The 17,909-nt window shown below is 37.9% G+C and overlaps 2 long non-coding RNA genes across 2 annotated transcripts in view; one reads left to right on the forward strand and one right to left on the reverse strand.

The window, feature by feature from the left end:
* Nucleotides 1-17,909, forward strand: part of LOC309627634 — a 1,075,643-nt gene that overhangs the window by 259,658 nt on the left and 798,076 nt on the right. The window lies entirely within an intron of this gene.
* LOC309627625 overlaps nt 1-17,909 on the reverse strand; it is a 308,607-nt gene that overhangs the window by 181,905 nt on the left and 108,793 nt on the right. The window lies entirely within an intron of this gene.

The raw sequence follows: 17,909 nt of genomic DNA on the forward strand, positions 1-17,909 counted from the left end.
TTGTTTTTTCAATATTCAGCTGCATGAGTTGTTTATATATTTTGGAGATTAATCCTTTGTCTGTTGATTCGTTTGCAAATATTTTCTCCCATTCTGAGGGGTGTCTTTTCATCTTGTTTATAGTTTCCTTTGCTGTGCAAAAGCTTTGAAGTTTTATTATGTCCCATTTATTTATTTATTTATTTATTTTTATTTCCATTACTCTAGGAGGTTAGTCCAAAAAGATCTTGCTGTGATTTATGTCAAAGAGTGTTCTTCCTATGTTTTCCTCTAAGAGTTTTATAGTGTCTGGACTTACATTTAGGTCTTTAATCCATTTTAAGTTTATTTTTGTGTAGGGTGTTAGGGAGTGTTCTAATTTCATTCTTTTACATGTAGCTGTCCAGTTTTCCCAGCACCACTTATTGAAGAGACTGTCTTCTCCACTGTATATCCTTGCCTCCTCTGTCATAGATTAGTTGACCATAGGTGTATGGGTTTACCTCTGGGCTTTCTATCCAGTTCCATTGATCTATATTTCTGTTTTTGTGCCAGCACCATATTGTCTTGATTACTGTAGCTTTGTAGTACAGTCTGAAGTCAGGGAGTCTGATTCCTCCAGCTCCGTTTTTTTTCCTCAGGATTGCTTTGGATATTCAGGGTCTTTTGTATTTCCATACAAATTGTAAAATTTTTGGTTCTAATTCTGTGAAGAATGCCATTGGTAGTTTGATAGGGATTGCACTGACTCTGTAGATTGCTTTGGGTAGTATAGTCATTTCACAATATTGATTCCTCCAGCCCAAGAACATGGTATATCTCTCCATCTGTTTGTGTCATCTTTGATTTCTTTCATCAGTGTCTTTTAGTTTTCTAAGTACAGGTCTTTTACCTCCTAGGTATTTTATTCTTTTTGTTGCAATGGTGAATAGGATTGTTTACTTAATTTCTTTTTCTGATCTTTTGTTGTTAGTGTATAGGAATGAAAGAGATTTCTGTGCATTAATTTTGTATCCTGCAACTTTACCAAATTCATTGGTTAGCTTTAGTAGTTTTCTGGTGGCATCTTTAGGATTATCTATGTATAGTATCATGTCATCTGTAAACAGTGACAGTTTTACTTCTTCTTTTCCAGTTTTTATTCCTTTTATTTCTTTTCCTTCGCTGATTGCCATGGCTAGGACTTCCAAAACTTTGTTGAATAATAGTTGTGAGAGTGGAATCCTTGTCTTGTTCCTGATCTTAGAGGAAATGCTTTCAGTTTTTCACCATTGAGAATGATGTTTGCTGTGGGTTTGTTGTATATGGCCTTTATTATGTTGAGGTAGGTTCCCTCTATGCCCACTTTCTGGAGAGTTTTTATCATAAATCGGTGTTGAATTTTGTCAAAAGCTTTTTCTGCATCTATTGAGATGATCATATGGTTTTTATTCTTCAGTTTGTTAATGTGGTGTATCACATTGATTGATTTGCGTATATTGAAGAATCCTTGCATCCCTGGGATAAATCCCACTTGATCATGGTGTATGATCCTTTTAATGTGTTGTTAGATTCTGTTTGCTAGTATTTTGTTGAGGATTTTTGCATCTATATTCATCAGTGATATTGGTCTGTAATTTTCTTTTTTTGTAGTATCTTTGTCTGGTTTTGATATCAGGGTGATGGTGGCCTCATAGAATGAGTTTGGGAGTGTTCCTTCCTCTGCAATTTTTTGGAAGAGTTTGAGAAAAATGGGTGTTAGCTCTTCTCTAAATGTTTGATAGAATTCACCTGTGAAGCCATCTTCCTGGACTTTTGTTTGTTGGAAGATTTTTTGTCACAGTTTCAATTTCATTACTTGTGATTGGTCTGTTCATATTTTCTATTTCTTCCTGGTTCAGTCTTGGAAGGTTATACCTTTCTAAGAATTTGTCCATTTCTTCCAGGTTGTCCATTTTATTGACATAGAGTTGCTTGTAGTAGTCTCTTATGATGCTTTGTATTTCTGCGGTGTCCATTGTTACTTCTCCTTTCTCATTTCTAATTTTAGTGATTTGAGTCCACTCCCTCTTTTTCTTGATGAGTCTGGCTAAACATTTATCACTTTTGTTCATCTTCTCAAAGAACCAGTTTTTAGTTTTATTGATCTTTGCTATTGTTTTCTTTGTTTCTATTTCATTTATTTCTGCTCTGATCTTTATGATTTCTTTCCTTCTACTAACTTTGAGTTTTGTTTGTTCTTTTCTGGCTCCTTTAGGTGTAAGGTTAGATTGTTTATTTGAGATTTTTCTTGTTTCTTGAGGTAGGATTGTATTGCAACAAACTTCCCTCTTAGAACTTCTTTTGCTGCATCCCATAGGTTTTGGATCTGTGTGCTCTTGAGAAGAAAGTATAAACTGCTGTTTTTGGATGGAGTATCCTATAAATATCAATTAAATCTATCTGGACTATTGTGTCATTTAAAGCGTGTGTTTCCTTATTAATTTTCTGTCTGGATGATCTGTCCATTGGTGTAAGTGAGGTGTTAAAGTCCCCCACTATTATTGTGTTACTGTCAATTTCCTCTTTTGTAGCTGTTAGCATTTGCCGTATATATTGAGGTGCTCCTATGTTGGGTGCATATGTATTTATAATTGTTATATCATCTTCTTGGATTGATCCCTTGATCATTATGTAGTGTTCTTCCTTGTCTCTTGTAACATTCTTTATTTTAAAATCTATTTTATCTGATATGAGTATTGCTACTCCAGCTTTCTTTTGATTTCCATTTGCATGGAATATCTTTTTCCATCCCCTCACTTTCAGTCTGTATGTGTCCCTAGGTCTGAAGTGAGTCTCTTGTTGACAGCTTATATATGGGTCTTGTTTTTGTATCCATTCAGCAAGCCTCTGTCTTTTGGTCGGAGCATTTAATCCATTCATGTTTAAGGTAATTATCAATATGTATGTTCCTATGACCATGTTCTTAATTGTTTTGGGTTTGTTTTTGTAGGTCCTTTTCTTCTCTTGTGTTTCCCACTTAGAGAAGTTCCTTTAGCATTTGTTGTAGAGCTGGTTTGGTGGTGCTGAATTCTCTCAGCTTTTGCTTGTCTGTAAAGCTTTTGATTTCTCCATCGAATCTGAATGAGATCCTTGCTGGGTAGAGTCATCTTGGTTGCAGGTTCTTCCCTTTCATCACTTTAAATATATCGTGCCACTCTCCTCTGGCTTGTAGAGTTTCTGCTGAGAAATCAGCTGTTAACCTTATGGGAGTTCCCTTGTATGTTATTTGTCATTTTCCCCTTGTTGATTTTAATAATTTTTCTTTGTCTTTAATTTTTGTCAATTTGATTACTATGTGTCTCGGCATGTTTCTCCTTGGGTTTATCCTGCCTGGGACTCTGTGTGCTTCCTGGACTTGGGTGCCTAATTCCTTTCCCATGTTATGGAATTTTCAACTATGTGCTCTTCAAATATTTTCTTGGGTCCTTTCTCTCTCTCTTCTCCTTCTGGGACCCGTATAATGTGAATGTTGGTACGTTTAATGTTGTCCCAGAGGTCTCTTAGGCTGTCTTCATTTCTTTTCATTCTTTTTTCTTTATTCTGGTCTGCAGCGGTGAATTCCACCATTCTGTATTCCAGGTCACTTATCTGTTCTTCTGCCTCAGTTATTCTGCTATTGATTCCTTCTAGTGTATTTTTCATTTCAGTTATTGTATTGCTCATCTCTATTTGTTTCTTCTTTAATTCTTCTAGGTCTTTGTTAAACATTTCTTGCATCTTCTTGATCTTTGCCTCCATTCTTTTTCCGAGGTCCTGGATCATCTTCACTATCATTATTCTGAATTCTTTTTCTGGAAAGTTGCCTATCTCCACTTCATTTAGTTGTTTTTCTGGGGTTTTATCTTGTTCCTTTATCTGGTACATTGTCCTCTGCCTTTTCATCTTTGTCTATCTTTCTGTGAATGTGGTTTTCGTTCCACAGGCTGAAAGATGGTAGTTCTTCTTGCTTCTGCTGTCTGCCTTCTTGTGGATCAGGGTATCTAAGCGCCTTGTGCAAGCTTCCTGATGGGAGGGACTCGTGGTGGGTAGAGCTGAGTGTGTCTCTGGTGGGCAGAGCTCAGTAAAACTTTTATCCACTTCTCTACTGATGGGTGGGGCTGAGTTCCCTCCCTGTTGGTTGTTTGGCCTAAGGCAACCCAGCACTGGAGCCTACAGGCCCTTTGGTGGGGCTAATGGCGGTCTCCAGGAGGGTGGGGCTAATGGCGGTCTCCAGGAGGGCTCACGCCCTTTGGTGGGGCTAATGGCGGTCTCCAGGAGGGCTCATGCCAAGGAGAACTTCCCAGAACTTCTGCTGCCAGTGTCCTTGTCCTGGCGGTGAGCCACAGCCACCCCCTGCCTTTGCAGGAGACCCTCCAACACTAGCAGGTAGGTCTGGTTCAGTCTCCTATGGGGTCACTGCTCCTTCCCCCTAGGTCCTGATGCACACACTACTTTTGTGTGCCCTCCAAGAGTGGAGTCTCTGTTTCCCCCAGTCCTCTCGAAGTCTTGCAATCAAATCCCGCTAGCCTTCAAAGTCTGATTATCTGTGAATTCCTCTTCACGTTGTCAGACCACCAGGTTGGGAAACCTGACATGGGGCTCAGAACCTTCACTCCAGTGGGTGGACTTCTGTGGTTCTCCAGTTTGTGAGTCACCCATCCAGCGGTTACAGTATTTGATTTTATTGTGATTGCTCCCCTCCTACCGTCTCATTGCGGCTTCTCCTTTGTCTTTGGATGTGGGTATCTTTTTTGGTGAGTTCCAGTGTCTTCCTGTCGATGATTGTTCTGCAGTTAGTTGTGATTCCAGTGCTCTCACAAGAGGGAGTGAGAGCACGTCCTTCTACTCCGCCATCTTGAACCAATCTCCTGCACACTGCTTTAATGACCCTATCCTGAGGGCAGAGTACAGATTGAGCCCTCTCTTCCGTGTGAATGGAGGAAAAAGTACGGGGACCACAAATAATCCTTCAGCTAGAGTATGGCATTGCTAACATAGTGCTGCTGTATCTGCCACTGAGCCCTGTTGAACTGTTTGTACACCCAACATATGGTGAGATGAAGCCCACAGCAGAGTCCACAGAAACATTCCTTTGAAACATTTTACTTGAGAGCCCAGAATTTCAATTTAAATCCTTGAATGAGAGAATATATTTGGAATGTGTTAGATTCCTTGCCACATCTTTCAAGGAGGGAGATAGCCAAACATTCTATGGCTTTTCTTCAATTTTTGTCTTTGGAAGTTAACATATTCTGTAACTGTGCTTAAGTTATATATTGCCAGCATCAATTTCTATTTTATCTTCTACATTAATTGATAGGTCCTTGGTTTTGAGAGCAAAAGCAAAAGAATGTTGTCCCATGAGTAGTATGCCTCAAATAAAATGTTGTCAAAATTAAGAACAGAAAAACAGAAAACATTGTCTATTGAGCATGAAATGTCAAAGACATATGGTGTTTTTGTTCAATTCTTTGAAGGTCGAAAACTTGTTTCATGTTTTAAGCCATGAAGGAAGAGCTGACATATGGTTCAAACAGAATTTTAATGTCAGCCTTCCTTGTAATCTGACCTTAAGGAGCAGTATCAAAAGCACTACACTTATTCTCATGTATTGTGAGTTGACCAAAATTGTGTAACTTCAGGCCACCATGTAGAGATCTCACATCTTTTTTCATGAGCTCAGAATGTTTGTGGAGACAAAAATTTGCTGACCTGCTTTTGGTTGTCAGATCAAAACTGAGCAACACAAGTTATGGCCAGTCTCAAATAAGAGTGCTTAGCAATTGAAACAATTTTTTTTAATGTTTTTGAAACAAGTAGGATAATTTTTTATCCTTCAGAAATCCCTTTGGTTCCTGTATTCACTTTTGTCAATCATTCTAAATGTGGGTGGTGAATTTTTGTATAAATTTTACTCATAGCCTAGAAAAGTAAATCAAAGACAGCAGGTTCACAAACTTTTCCTATTATCTTAAATTAACAACTCCAGAAAGTCCTGCAGTTCATGGGATTTGGTGAAAAGAGATTAGAGCTTTTCAAAGGTTTTTACAGAGTCGACTTATTCTTATGAAACTGCTTATAATTTAGAAAAATTATCTTCTACTCAACATCTAAGTGCTCTGTCCAATTAACAAGACTTTGGCCACCCATGACAGAGTTTATCCACTGGTTATCTCACTTACAAAAGTGAATTTGATGGAATGTGTGATAAGCTCTCGTTCTTCAAGTTATATTCAATCTCTAGCCAATTCCAGAATAAAAGCTAAAAAAATATTCTGTGATCCCTAACAACTGATTGATTAGGGATGACATTTCAAGCTTTGAGCTGGAGATTTCAGTGATTGGGTCTTGCCCTGGAGGTTTAAATTCTCATGTCCTTCGCTGAGCAGCAGTTAAAAATGTAACAAAGCTGCCTGGGTAGCTGACGTTAGCTCACTACTGTCCACAATTTGGGGCATTATACTTCACTCACCCATCATTTGGCAAGGATAGGCATAGCCAGGCCTGGTGTGTGAAGCCGTTGACAGATGAGCAGTCTTCCATGCTGTAGAAACCAGAACAAAAGAGCTAATAATCATCTGTGGCAGTGAGGATGAGGTAACCTGCGTTCCTTCCCAAATAAACAGATGGAAAGAGTTTGCAGTTCATTTCTTTCCAAGGCAACAATTTATTTCATTTCTGTGTTACAATAATAGAACCAAAAGTTGTTCTCTTTGGGGAAATTTTATTTTTCTTTAATTATTCTACCCAAACAACAAGAGAGCTGAATCTTCTGGGGATAGATACAGTGAAGTCAAAGTTAATTAGTTTTCTCACAGTGCACTGCATTTGGGTAAAATATCACTGCTGGGGCACACCAACATTCAGATTACTTGATTAGGTGTTGTGCTCCTAGAAAGGCAGAATTCTATCAGAAAAATCTATGTGGAAATAATATTTCACCTTCCTTGAGAGTTGACAGCATTTGATACTCACCTTGGAGTTTTCCTTGGAGTAAGTTCTTTCATCTCCACTTTATCTTTCCTTTAAGGTGTCAGACGGCAAGGGAAAATGATGGAGTGGCCTGCAAGTCCCTAGTGAACTCGAGAACCATGTTCCTATTAAACCACAACATAAAGCTCACAAATCAAACAGTTTATTTTTCTCTTATGATTGTTGAAGTTATACAGTCTGCAGAATTTCAAGGCTAAACAAAGAAATCTACCTCAATGATCTTTTGTCATTTCATAGGTAGGTGTTCAGGTCAGACAAAGAGCATTACACAAATACAACTATGGCACAAAAATGAGCTCTCAAATTAAGTGTCTGTTCTTTTCTTATCTGATTGCAGGCTGATTACATGCAAACATGCCAAGTATATGATTTACATTATTAAAATATAAAGTTTCAGCATCGATAATATTTCAAGTGACCCTATTATTAATTTACTAAGCAAGTGTCTTGTAATGGGAAGGATTCTGCCTCACGAAAGAATAGCATTATCATGTACTGATGAAATCGGCAAGGTATAAATCTCAGACTTATACTTAAGACAAGTTACACATTGATATCTTGACAAGTTCACTTCTCTATTCATCTCATTTTTTTCCTTAGAAAATAGCAGATAAAAAACAGAAACCAAGAAAATAAGAGTCCTTGCCACTTTTTCCCTTTCTGGGCTCCGGTTTATACAATCATTTCCAAAGTCTTTGCTGCAAGAAAATTACCTTCTTCAATGAGGAAATTTCAAACCTGAGGACTTTTTCTTTCTTGTCTGTATTTCTATGTAAAGGAAAAGAAAAAGCTTTTCCACAAAATTATGGCCTCAAGAGCATCCAATGACTTTTCCTTAGAGTTCACCTACTTAAGTCATGGATGGATCCCTAAAGGATGAGATAAGCAGAAAGAGTGTTCATAAAAGGGTGAAGCAAGTGCCTAATGCTCATTTTCCTCACATAGCTGACAGTAGCAAAGACACAAAACCATGAATTCAGTGCCACAGTTACATACGCTTTCTTTATATATTTTCTCGAGTAAGGTCAGCTTATCATGATTCACTTTTTAATGCTATCATCAGCTCATACCTTAATAAGGATTCTTGTCATCAGTGCTTTTCACAAAATCTGATAGACAAAGTGTGAGATTGTTGACAGCCTGATATGATGATATGAATTCTTATGATGATACACTGGGGCAAACTTGATTTCTGTTTCCCATTATGGAATAAAATAGTAAATACTGTATTTTTTTTAAGATGAGAATTAATTCACTATTATGAAATATCTGACATGGCCATCCCAGGCCCATTTTTTGAACTCTCAGAAAACATTAGAATAAGAAGCCTTTTATTAAGAAACCAGTGCTGCAGTGGTATACAGTAGTAGAAATGATAGAATTGAGCAATTCAGAAGATTTAGGGCTAGTTTTATTTGGTTGTTGGTTCCCACAAAAGAACAAATATACTACTGGAGTTTTAAAACTTGTGCCTCCTTTGAATCAAATCTATGAAGAGTGAATGTCAAGAAAAAAAAAAAAAAGGTCAGCGGTAATACTGTGTATAAAGCTACCAAATTCTCCTAAAGGCCAAGGCTAAAGCAGGATGTGTAATCACGCTAGAAGCCAATAAACAATGTAAGGATTGAAAGGACAAAGATCTCTCTGCTCTGTAGGGGCTTGCCTCCTGTCTTTTTCATAGTGCTTTGTGCTTGATTGCATTTATTCATTTATTCATTCAGAAAATATTTATTGAGAACCTATATCATGCCAAGTACCGTGCTAAGCTGTGGGCATACGTTAATGACCTCATGGAGGTTAACATTTCTCTCTCTCATTAGTTGTGATGAAATAACTGCCCAGTCAAGAATCAACTACAGCCATGTTAGGTGTTGTTACACTTAAAAATAACAGTTCAGTGGGAGACTAGGAGGAGTTTACCTAGTCTGGGAGGTCAGGGAAGTATATCCTGAGGAAGTGACATTGAAGTAGGGCTAAAAGCACATGCAGAAGGTCTTATGGCAAAGGAGAGCTTAGGTCATGTGAGATCCTGAAAAAAAAAGGCCCCACTTAGCTGTAACAAACTGTGAGAGCTGAGACCAAAGAGGCAGGCTAGACAATGCAGGGCTGTTCTATTGTACATGGAGAATATTTGCCCTTATCCTAAAAGCAATGCAAAACCATTGAAGTATTTTAAGAGAGTAAGGAGTCTGCAACGTAATCATATTTGCAATTTTAAAAGATCATTCTGAATTCAGAGATGTGACTAAATGGGAACTATTCCTTATAGTGAGACAAGGAAAAGAAGAAAAAATAAAACAGTTTCCATATTAAAGTAGTCTGATTTTAGGTGAGCATGATGGAGAGACCTCAGTTGTTTAGATCATCTATGATTCTCCCATTTAAATAACGTAAAGGGATAAAAGAAGTACAAACTCCTCAGGAATAAGAGAAGAGCAAGAAGACAGAACCAACAGAGGAGTGAGTGGTAGCTGAGAAGCAGTGTAGACTGGATAAACATGGAAGCTACCAGCCTGTGCGCAGAGAACCAAATAGGCTCAGAATTTGGGGGCATAAACCTCACCAGACAGTGTGTTTGAGATGCTGGGTTGAAAATATGGGCATTGGTTTTAAAAACTGTGTTTGGCATGTAGGAGACAGAAGATGCCACTGGTGAGTCATGCGGTTCTGTCCTCCATTCCCAACTCTCCCCCAACTTACGTTTTTTCCTTTGAGAAACTTATAAATAGGGAGTTCAGATCCCATTCACTCATATAATCATTTGTTCATTTGATAGATACTTGTTAGCTACCTACTATGTACTAGGAAGTGAACAAAACAGATAAGATCTCAGGTTCCATTCTTGAACGGGATAGAGATAAAACAAAGAGACAAGTAAACAAGAAACGTTTCAGATAGTGACAAGAATTATGCAGAAGATCAAAAATAACATGATGTGAGAGTGACTACTGGCTGGTCAGGAAACATTAGCCACGGTGTGACATCTTTAAAAATCGTAATTAAGAGCCAGTCTGCAAGGTGAAACACCAGCTCTTTTTCCTACTGTTCAAATTCTAGAATGTGAGCAGGCAGTAAGGTCTATGTGCCCAATGGTAAAAGAAAGTAGGCTTCTTATCTGAATGGTCACAGAAAAACAACCTTTAGATACTGACATAGAAGGATTCATAAAATAAAATAAAAAGGGGAAAATGGCCTGCCCCATGAGGACCTTATAGTGAAACCCCAAATTAACCATCACCACCTCCAGACACAGGACAGCCAGTCAGCTTTTTGATGCTTTACTTTTAAATATGAATGGTCAGCCAAGGTTAACCATATAGTCTAAGTGTGCTTCAGTCAAGCCAGAAAGATCAAAAACAAATAGAAGGCTAGAATTGATGTAAAAAAAGGAAAAAGCAGGCAGCAGAAAAAAAATCTAAAAAAACTTTCTTGAGTTAATATCCCAGACACACAAGAGAAGATATTTTATCCACAAATTAAGATCCAAATCTGTGAAAATGAAGTATTATAAGAAAAAAAAAACTTTGGAAATTAAAAATATGAGTGCTAGAATTTTTGTAAACTCTAACATCAGATATTTTCCCAGAAAGATAAACAGTAAAGAAAAAGAGGTAGAAAAATAGAAGAGAGAATATAGAAAAATTAAAAGATCAGGCCAGGAAATCTAACAGTTTGATAGAAATTTTAGTAAGGGAGATCATAGGAAACAGAGAAGTTATCAAGTAGAAAATAGGAGGGAATTCACTGGTGGTCCAGTGGTTAGGACTCAGTGCTTTCACTGCCATGGCCCCGGGTTCAATCCCTGGCCGGGGAGCTAAGATTCCGAAGGCATGCAGCATGGCCAAAAAAAAAAAAAGAAAAAAAAATTGAGACATGAAGGACTTGACGCTTCAGATTAAAGGGCTCTTGTAAAACCTCATGTTGTGAAATAATGATAACAAACCACACTGAGAAATATAATTGTGAAATTTTAGAACACAGAATAAAGTATCTCCTGAAAGCTTGCAAAGTAAAAAAGTCAAGTAGCTTACAAAGAATAGAGAACCACAATGGCGTGGGAGGTCTCAACAGCATCATCTAGAAGACAGAGAGAGTGGAGCTATAACTTCATAATTTGGAGAGAAAGGTGCTTTCATTTTGTAATTCTCTTCCTAGCCAAACTCTAAATCAAGTATATGAATAGAACAAACACAAGCAAGGACCCAACCTTTCTCATTGTATTTTAGCTGAGGAGGAAGCTATTGAAGGATGGACTCTAGCAAATGATTAAATCAAGAAGGCAGAAGGAGATATGGGACAAGAAAAGAGGACACTCCAAACAGAAGATTGTTGAACTACAGACCAGAGTGATGACTGTAGGCAGTTCCAGAGTGACAGATGAACAATAGGCTCAGGAAATGTTTTGTCCAAATTGGAGCAGGAGGATAAGACTTTGGGGAGGATATCTCAGGGAAACAAACAAACAAAAAAACCGAGCAATGATAGATCATTGATCTATGTGAGTATCCAGATAACAGTATTGGTAAGTATTTGACAGATGTATTGGAGAAATTAATACATTGGTAATAAATATTAGAATATGTGGAAAACTAAGAAAGTGAAAAATAATAATTTACTCCAGGAAAAATTAAAATATTTAGCAAAACAGGAAACACTGCTTGACTCTATAATAAACAATATTAAGATATTACTAGTGTTAGCAGTGTTTACTGAGTTAATGAAAAATTTGACATCACTCAGTGGGAGGAAGATAGTAGGGGAAGTAGTTGATGGTGTAAGAGAATTAAACCCTCATCTAATTTAATGGAAGTTCATAAATACTAATGCCTAAAATTGATGTATGAATACATTTCAGGATAATAGTGTAATTATTTTAAACAAATTATCACTTTAATGAATTAAAATTAAATATGTCAGCCTTATAAAACTGGGACTAATTTGCTTTTGTTAAAATTATTAGTGTCCATTTAAAGGTAATGTAATCTGTGGGTATGTTTGACTTTCACACATCTTAGAAGATATTCAAAATAAGTTAATGTTTTCAAATGATGCCACTTTTCGTAAAAATGTGGGGTCTTGTTAACACATCCCTGTCCTTTAAAAAGAAGTATGAGCAGAACACTAATTACTGATTGTGCTGGTGGTTTTTCCTTCTGAAACCATTACTGTCATTGGGTTTTTAACCACAAACGTGTAGAAAGAAGTGAAGTACATTTTCATTAGGGAGAAGATATCATATTATTTCTAGGTGATACTGTTTTGTTCATCCACTCAACATATATTGAACAGCTACTAGACAGCTCTCTTCTAGGAATAAGGAATACAGAAAGGGACAAAACAGACAAATAGCCTACCCTCATGAAATTTATATTCTAATAAGGCCAGAAACAAATACATAGATGCAAATATATAGTAAAATACATAAAATGTTAGTAGTAATAAGTGCTTTGGGGAAGAATAAAGCAGGGGTAGAGGGAATTTAGGGAAGTGTGTTTGCTATTTTAAATTCGGTGGTTAGGGAAAACCTCACTAAGACAATATTTCAGTAAAGATCTGAGGGAACCAAGGGAGCTAGTGATAGGGATATCTGGGGGAAAAACACTCCAGGCTAAGAGAATGTCAAATATGTAAGCTCTAAGGTGGGAAGATGGGCAAGCATGGTTATGGAACAGTAAGACGCCAATTTGACTTTTGTGCAGTGAGTGATGGGTAGGTGGTAGAATGGAAACTCTAAGATTGTTGAGCTGCATGGTATTGTAAAGCCTCATAGACCATTGTGAGGACTTTAGATTTCATTCTGAACAGAGAAATATTATCTGACTTACAGATCCACTCTGGCTTCCGTGTTGAGAACAGCCTAAAGAAGAGCAAGGGTAACTGAGAGATTAATTGGAAACCTACGTAAATAATCCAGTTGAGAGATCATGGTGACTTGGATATGAGTGGTGGTAGTGGGCTTGAAAGGAACTCATTGGACTCTAGATATATTTTGAAGGTAGAGCTAACTGAATTTGCTGATAAACTAGATGTAGAGAGGAAGAAAAGGAATTAAGGACTCTAAGATTTTTGTCCTGAGGAACTTGGAAGAATGTTGCTGCTGTTAACTGAGATGGGAGAAGCAGGTCATTTCTGATGTTGTTCTGTTGGTGGTGGTAGGGAGGATCTGGACTCAGTTTAGAACGTGCTAAATCTGAGATGCCTGTTATATATATACAAGCCTAGATAGATGTATATACATTTCAGGGCAAAGGTCCAAGCTAGAGACATGATTTTGGAAGAGAATATGGTATGTTAAACCATGAGACTGGATGTAATTACCAGGTATAAATAAAGAAACCAAAGACTGAGAAGAGTTTCAAGGATATTTTATTATAAAGAGGTCAGGGAGCAGAGGGGGAACAAGTAGACTGAGAAAGAGGAGGACCGTGGCTTCCAATATTCCTGCCACCTTCTGCACCATCCAGAAGTCTGGGGAGTTGTGGAGCAGCCTCTTTAAGGCATTGCTGAAGGGCCAGTTGGGAGCTGACACTTCAGGAGGAAGAAGAGCTATTCTCAGGATGCGACCAAGAGTTGGAAGGAGGAGAGGTCCTGCTCGTGATCTCTCCCAGTGACCTACTTGTGGGGAGTTTATGCTTCCATCTCTACTACTTTAGGCTCCGTGGGACTAGAAGTTCTTGTTCCCTAAGAGGAGGGCATACTTCTATCAGGAAACAAAATAAAAGTCCCAATAAAGTTAAAGCTCTGGCTGATGCCCTCTAAGTTTGGGTTCTTTGTGCCAGCAGATCAGCAGGTAAAGAAAGGACTCATTATAACATCAGGCAGCTGGAAAACCAAGAGAGTATGGCATTGTGATTCAGTTGAATGTAGTGGTTAAAACAAGTTTTACTCTGCGTGGGGTGTGTGTGTGTGTGTGTGTGTGTGTGTGATATTTATGGCCCAGCTAGGAAAACACTACAGGGCACGCAGAATGACTCCCCTAATGACATATGGGAAGTTTCTGTACAGGTCCTCTTCCTGAACTTCAAGTAAACTGGACGGCTCTCAGGTATCACTATTTTCCACACTTTATTGTATTCAAGAAAGAAATGATGAGTTTGGTTGTGACCATAAGTAGAGTGAGGAGATGAAAATACTTTCAGTGTATAAATTTTAATACATTTTCTTTCTTTGAGAAAAAAAGAGATGCATTTATTTCTCCTCTTCAACTTCAACTCCTCCTCCGCCTGCCCCCCACAGAGTCATAACCAAAAACTTTACACTTTGCAAATGATTAGAGAATGTAGTGAGAGCAGTTTGCAAATTTTAACTCTTCCAGTTCATATACAGCAGTGGCGTCTGTGTGCGTGTGTGTGTGTGTGTGTGTGTGTGTGTGTGTGTGTGTGTGTGAGAGAGAGAGAGATTCCTTTGTAGTCAACTAGAAGTAGAAGCCCAGGTGTAATCTGATGGAGGTAAACATTTGCTAAATACTAGCTCGCCCCTTAAACCCAGCTTTTTCCTTTAAGTTAAAGCATTAATTACAGTAATCTACCCTAAAATTGAAAGAATGTTACAGCAGAAAGCCACATAAGCAATTAATTCCTCCAACTTTAAGCATAAGGTGATGTAACCAACAATATTTAAGGTTTTTTGGAAAAAAAAAAACCTCTTCAGAATAATCTATTGTAGTTTTAAAAATGAAGGACTAAATTTAAAAATTTTAAGTAGAATTACTTTGGGGGCTGTTATTTTGTAGAAGACAGCATGATGTCATTTTTAATCATAGAAAAAAATCTTTTCTCCTGCTGTTCATTTGAGTGAAGAGAAAATTAATTTATAATCCCTTTGATGGCCTTTGTTTTCATTAATTTAATTTCCACTACATGTTGAGATCAGAGATGCTGAAAGAGACGTCAGTGACATCATCTTTTAGTTGTAAAGCCAGCCCAGTGGGGGCTTTCTGTTAATTTAAGGGTTGTTATAACAATCTCCCTAAACTAAATAGTACATTGCAGAAAATAAAACTTAGAAATAGCATACTGAAGAAAAATTAAACACACATCTTAGGATAAGTTTATTTTAGAAAAAATGCGTTGAGCTGTGATATTGCTTTTTTATATGAATAGAAGTTGGAGAGTTCTTAGTACTCAGCTGTGAGAATCATCTGTACTTTGGGGCAAAGTGGAGACTCGTCAGCGGAGATTAGGATTTAATGGGTATGGAATGTGGCCCATGGATCTACATTTTCACGAGGACTCCAGGTAATTCTCATTCAAATGATTTGTGGTTTGAGAAACACTATTCTAAATGATCAACTTTTTGTATTTTTTTCTGTTCAGCCCAGCTAAGTGTGATAATGCTTACCTTCCTAGCCTGAGGCTGACGGAGAATTTTTTTCAAAGAAAGGTGAAGAGCAGAGACAAACAGTCCTTTATCTCTGTGAGATTAAAAGGCTCAAATGACAAGTGCCTCGCTCATGAAACATCGTACTGTGAATGAAGCTGACTTCATAAATGTCTTGCCCTCAGGTATAAATTGATACTGGAAGGGCAGGAGAGAGTAAAAGAGCAAGAGGCCCTTAAGGTCCTTGCGGGCTGCAGTACTTGGAAGGGAGGAAGGACAGAAAGAGAAGCCTGGAAGCTAAGGAAACTTTCAAAGGCTTTATAACTTTGCATAAATTGTATATTAATATTCAGTTGGGCAGGAGATAAGTAAAAGGTCTGCACTGAAATTTTTCTGGTCTTGTAGCTGCTACAAAAAAAGAGTTTTCAAGTTTTATGATTTGCTTGCTTGTTGTGGTTGTTATTGTATAACTTTACATGACTTCACAGAAAGTCTTTGTGCTTTTCATAAAGGAGTTTTGGTCCCAAGTAATTAATTTAGACCACTTTGGATATACAATATACAAATAAATAAGAACCTGCCTACAGATTTATTTCCTTCTGTTACTGACCCTTTCGAGTTGGGCCCCAACAAGGGCCCTTCTGCCCAGGGTCGTTAGAGCCAGTAGAAAGAGAGGGAGTTTGTTCAAAAGCAAAGGAAAACCTTATTCTCTGGTCACAGAACGGAGAAGTGCGAGCCACCGCTCTAGACCACAAGCTCTTCCCAGCAGGCCTTGGGCCCTGGGGCTGCTTTATAGGGTGCTCGCCCGAGGGAGGGGGCGGAGCTTTTGCTCGGTGGGCGCAGCTGTGTTGCTCACGCTCCAGATCCCAGCGCGGGGCGCAGCGTTTCGTGCCCGGCCCACCGCCATCTTGAGTGGAGGTGCCGAGGGCAGCAGGTCTGCACAGACCATGAGCTGCAGGGTCGGGGCGGCCACTTGTCACTGCAAACTCTGGTCTGAAGTGCTGGGGGCCAGGCCTCTTCGTGTGGCACCTTCTGAACAAGTGAAACTAGATGAAGCACGGATGAAAAATTTTTAAAAAGGTTAGATTTTATTTTATTACCCAGATTCTATTTCTATTTCCCAGGGAATTTTTAATGGGCTTTGCCGGTGACCCTTCCTTTCTTCCTTCCTTCTCCCTCCCTACCTCCCCTTCTCCTCCTTTTCTCCTGCTTTAGAGGCATGTTTGATTAGGTAGTTTGCTTGTTTCTGGCTTAGTGGCGGAGATTGTCCTGTTGTCATCGTTGAGAGACACTGATTTCAGCATTTCTATACGGGGGAAAGATTTTGGATGTATCAAGGTTTCAGGAATAAAAATAGTGCAGAAGAAGGCATGAAATCAGAATAAGTGGTTTAGAACAGGCGGAAGAGGAGTTTTGTTTTGTTTTTACACATGTGAAAAAAATAGAAAACATAACAGAGGTTGGAAATCAAAAGGATATTGAATTCCAACTTTGTCATAAAGGTGAGTTGGTTAAAAAATAGAGGGTTGTGTTCAATTTTCCCTTTCCCTGGTTTTATTTAGCGTCCCATCCGCCCTGAGCTTTCGGAGATTTAAACATCAACAAGTGACTTTATGACTTCAGTTTGAGAATTGCTGGCAAGGACTGATTTGGTGTATAAATCTTGCCAAAATGTTCTGAGATACTCTCTTTTGACAGAAAGACCAATTGATACAGGAACCTGATCAAGTATAATTGAAATCAGGCTGCATTGTGATAGGTGAGGTAGAAGTACTCTGTAAATAAAGCACGCTCCCCTCAATATGTGAATGTACAAGCAGTGTGGAACTTTTTCTAGCCTTTTAGTCTGGCTGAAGGTTTTTAATGTCCTACAAAGCAGAGTATGTAGTGTGTGCTTCCTTACGTATCAAAGATAAACTAGCTTGCCGTGTAGGGAGGATTGTATTGCATATTTAAAATACATTAAATATTCACTGAATGTAATACTATATCTTCACATCACTTTTCCAGAATTTTCATTTAGAATATCTTTTCTAAATTTTAAAATTTTAAGAAATTTTCTAAAGAAAATTTCTTAAAATTTGTTTATTACCTAATGATTATAGGGTTGGTTCGTTTCATCTTAAGTGAAATACCTGTGGTGCTCTGGTTTGGAGATTTTATCAACTAATGCTAGAAACTTCAATACATACTTATGAAATAAAGAAATGTAGCAAAAATAGTTGAATGATATCCTTACACAATTGCATACATATATCAATATGTTTTGATCAATATGTATTTGCACTAGTAATATCAGACACCTGGAAATAACTAGAAAAGTGACCCTTAACCAAGCAAAGTTCATTTGGAATTTGAATCTAAAATTATGTCATATGATGTGTGAGTTACCTATCAATGAAAACTACGTTTTGCCTGGCTTATTTAATATTTTTGATACAGTTTTTTCACATCCATCTCTATCCATCATAAAATTGTTTCTATTCTCTTTGTTGCTTCCTTTTAAAAGATTTAGCAGAGTAGGCTTAGGTTAATAAACTTACAGAAAAGACACAATTTCCAAATCAAAAAAGCTAAAAAAAGTCAAACAAATTTTCCATTTCACATCTGAATACTTT

This window comes from Balaenoptera borealis (genome assembly GCF_965194805.1).
Source record: "Balaenoptera borealis genome assembly, chromosome: 4".
Classification (NCBI taxonomy): Eukaryota; Metazoa; Chordata; class Mammalia; order Artiodactyla; family Balaenopteridae; genus Balaenoptera; species Balaenoptera borealis.